Source organism: Notothenia coriiceps, unplaced genomic scaffold (genome assembly GCF_000735185.1).
Source record: "Notothenia coriiceps isolate Sejong01 unplaced genomic scaffold, NC01 NC01_scaffold00037246, whole genome shotgun sequence".
Classification (NCBI taxonomy): Eukaryota; Metazoa; Chordata; class Actinopteri; order Perciformes; family Nototheniidae; genus Notothenia; species Notothenia coriiceps.
Window position 1 is genome coordinate 25,146,442 of NW_011369947.1, and position 4,504 is coordinate 25,150,945.

The following is a 4,504-nucleotide window of genomic DNA, read 5'->3' on the forward strand; positions in this document are numbered from 1 at the left end:
GATGATCCAGAAGAGGATTGGGTGGATGTCATATGGTCAGATGAAACCAAAATAGAACTTTTTGGTAAAAACTCAACGAGACGTGTTTGGAGGAGAAAGAATGCTGAGTTGCATCCAAAGAACACCATACCTACTGTGAAACATGGGGGTGGAAAAATCATGCTTTGGGGCTGTTTTTCTGCAAAGGGACAAGGACGACTGATCCGTGTAAAGGAAAGAATGAATGGGGCCATGTATAGTGAGATTTTGAGTGACAACCTCCTTCCATCAGCAAGGGCATTGAAGATGAAACGTGGCTGGGTCTTTCAGCATGACAATGATCCCAAACACACCGCCCGGGCAACGAAGGAGTGGCTTCGTAAGAAGCATTTCAAGGTCCTGGAGTGGCCTAGCCAGTCTCCAGATATCAACCCCATAGAAAATCTTTGGAGGGAGTTGAAAGTCCGTGTTGCCCGGCGACAGCCCCAAAACATCACTGCTCTAGAGGAGATCTGCATGGAGGAATGGGCCAAAATACCAGCAACAGTGTGTGAAAACCTTGTGAAGACTTACAGAAAACGTTTGACCTCTGTCATTGCCAACAAAGGGTATATAACAAAGTATTGAGATGAACTTTTGTTATTGACCAAATACTTATTTTCCACCATAATTTGCAAATAAATTCTTTAAAAATCAGACAATGTGATTTTCTGGATTTTTTTTTTTCTCATTCTGTCTCTCATAGTTGAGGCATACCTAGGATGAAAATTACAGGCCTCTCTCATCTTTTTAAGTGGGAGAACTTGCACAATTGGTGGCTGACTAAATACTTTTTTGCCCCACTGTATATNATCACCACTTTCATTGGATTTTGGATGATTTAGTCAACTTTGTAACACCCATGGTGTTCCCGCCATAAAGAAAAGGAATTAGTAACCATGCGGATCAGATAAAACACACACACACACATTCTCTAGATGTGTGTGTGTGTCCCCCCCCCATGTGAATCACACCTGGTGCACACAAACACACACACACACACACACAGAAAAATGTGACACTTTTCCCGCTCTTATGTGCCCCTCCCCCCACATGGATCACACCTGGCACACACAATACATGTTCAGTGTCTATTTTTTGTATATTTACTGCAGTTCATGTATACCAGTAGTCTGATACAATATAAACAGTTTAAAAGGGTGGTAAATGAAATTTGGTGATGATTAATGGTTTTTGTGTTCATGTAATAGCAGTTTAAACAGGACCGGTCAAATTGGACCGCGAACACCTAAGTAAGGGGGGGAACACGAAGACAATAGGAGGGTTAAGTGATGCTAACAGCTGTTTTGGTACATTGGCGATTTTTTATTTGCATTGTTCTGAAACTGCAGTGCGTTTCTCTTAATGGAAATGTTTCTTGTTGTAACTGTGGTCCACCATATGTTAGTAAGTGATTCTGATCTATAAAACTGAAGGGACATACAGGAGTGAATTTAATTATATAATCATTATGCATCCTGCAACTAAGGCTATATACAGTACTGGACATTACTAATGGTTTTATTTCCATTTCAAGAGACTAAACCAGAGTGTTTCTGTTAATATTCCACTGAGTTTGGAATATGCTAATTCCTATTGATAAAATGTTGTTGATGGAAGTCATATTAAGTGGTGGGTGATTATTAGCATTCAACATGAGGGCGTTCTTCATCAACAGAGCAAAATGCTATTATTGTGGATGTGGGGAAAATGCTAAGTGATGAACCTGAGTCCATTTGCAAGTTGAAAATGCAATTGGTTCTTCATAAATACAATTAATCTCACATAATGTGAAGATGTTATTAATAATGAAGAATGCAAATTAAAAAGCCCACACTCAAGGTGCTTTCAGCCCCCATATGAAATGAAAAGTAGTGAGCTGCAGATGTTGCTCTACACACATGAAACCAGATGTAGCCGAGCATGATTGTGTGTGTAAAAGTCAACACAAAGGGCTTTCTGTGTGCAAGGCGAGGCTATTAACTACACGACCTTAATATTCCTCTCTCATTAGGCTCGGGGAAGACATATGGTCTACGCAGATGCTCACTCAGTCTTCCTATTCAAGGTGAAAGACAGATACTTTAACTCCTGTGTGTCCAGGCAAGATAATTGAACTTTGCACTCATCCTTTTTTTCTAAAAGAGGCCCTATTGTGCTAATTAGGTTTCATATTTGTATTTTTTGCCACTACTGGGACATGTCTCAATGCTTTAATGTTCAAAAAGCTCTTTATTTTGCTCTTTTCACCCTCTGTCTGAAACCAGAGCCCAGTCTGCTCTGATTGGTTAGCTGGCCGGCTCTGTTGTGATTGGTCCACCGCTCAGAGATGTCCCGCCCCTTAGCCTATCACACAATATGTTGGAGTAATTTTGATCATTTGAAAGTTTTTCCATTAATTTTGAAAAACACAATGATGTTTTCAAACTAAAAATAAAGTTAATCATTATTTTGGATTCAGTTTAGTAGTTCCATTGAATACATTATTCATTTTCACATTTAATTGTATAATATATATTCTGATATTGAAGTTTTTTATGCTTTCAGATTCAGAACTTTTTTCCGCACTATGAAATGTCTTCTTTTTTTAATCAGACCGTAGTCATTTTAATTTCAGCCTTTGGGCCTGATGCATAGGGGGCGGGCCTTAACTAAAAAAGGGCTTGGAATCATGAGTGACAGGCCCTTTCTCAGTCAGGAGGAATGATAGGTACCTCGAGGAATATTACTATACACAATACTCCTGAGATTGGCAGTAAAACAAACTAATGCCAGTGACAAGGTCCCATTTAGCGAGCTGCTTAAATGTGGAGAAGCAGTAAGAGCTGGTCAGTGTATAAGAGAAGGCAAAGTACCAGTGTAGGGCAAGGTACTTTCAAAATGTAATATATAACTCTCTAATGCTTTGCCATACTTCAACTGCAGAAGTACAGCGAGCCATTATAAAATGGAAGAGGGTTGGAGTCCTTTACAAATCAAATTGTGGGTAATATTTCAAAGCCTCGGGGCGTGTTCATGTAACACAATGAGATTAAGAGCCGCACATGGGTTTTGTTTCTATGACAACAATTTCATATCGTCTCCCTAACGGATGTTGTATGATAGGCTTGAGTCGCCTCTTTGTTTTGTACTATCTATTAGGGCTACTATCTATTTGTTTGACATTGAGGACGAAGCCCTTCGTGCGCTTTGTATGGATGAGTTTGTCAGCGCTCGATCTGACAGCCGCAGAGCGAGGAGGATGTGGGACACAGTCTGTCACAGGAAACAACATGGAGGATGTAATTGCCACTTTTAGATGGAGCTCACATGAACCAGGTCCGTTCACAAGAAGTGGTTGAAGCTGTAATAAAACTGCCCATGATGACGCATTATTTGACAGTTATTGTAATAATATCACTGAAATCCTATTAAAATCCTATTTGATTTTAAAGGTCCCATGACATGGCCATTTCTACTGATCAGATAGATTTACATTGTTCAATATTCCAAAATCACATTGGGTTCTCATACAGCATCTCTGTATAGTATGTATTCACTCTGTCCTAAACGGCTTGTTGGAGCTCCTGCCCCCATAGACAGGTCTTCTCTGTGTTAGAGTTTTACTCGCTACAGGGTGTACTTTGAGGGTTTGGGACTCTGCAGACCGTTTACATGCATACAAAGCTACATAACACACAAGGGGACGGGTAATAACCTGAAAAGCATGACATGGGACCTTTAAGGGTGTCCAATGTTTGCTAAAGCTGCCCCATATACTGATTTTTGTGACAGTTGATCAATGGGGGCCGTCAACGACGCTATAAACAAATAAACTCAACTAAACAAAACTATTAGTTACACGTTATGTTAATTCTAAAAGCAATATCGTTTTGTAATGAGTTACTTGATCAGAATCAAGTTTATTGCCAGGTACACATACAAGGAATTTGCTTGGTATCCGGTGGTGCTAACATAAACAAATTTAAAAAAAATAAGTAAGTAAAAAGAAAAAGGAAATACATAAGGATAATACAAAATAATGATTTTGAAAACATTTCAGTGCTGCCAATGGTTTAGTCGACGGGTGGTCAGGGCAGACTGTCCAACCCGAGTGCAGGTTTTAAGACTTGTAATAAATCTCACTGCAGAGGTATCCAAAGACCTTAATGGAATATAATGAAGAAAAAGGTTAGCAGTATTTGCAGCTTGGTGCCTGATCCGAATTAGCCTGTGTATGCTAGCCATCTGAATAATGTCATACTCAGATAGTAGTGTGTGCGTGTGTGTCTGTGAGAGAGAGAGAGAGAAAGAAAGAGTATTCAAAATATTAAAACGAAAGGTCATAGTCTTGTCGGAGCCGTCTTCATTACACTTACAATATTTTCTCATATGAAGATTTCTGAGGTGGTGGTAGTGTGTGTGTTGAAGAGACACAGAAAGCGAGGGAGCGTGGCGAAGTGTGTGTGTGTGTGTGTGTGTGTGTGTGTGTGTGTGTGTGTGTGTG

The 4,504-nt window shown here is 39.8% G+C and overlaps 1 protein-coding gene across 1 annotated transcript in view; it reads left to right on the top strand.

The window, feature by feature from the left end:
* LOC104966544 (serine/threonine-protein phosphatase 2B catalytic subunit alpha isoform) overlaps positions 1–4,504 on the top strand; it is a 57,023-nt gene that overhangs the window by 34,731 nt on the left and 17,788 nt on the right. The window lies entirely within an intron of this gene.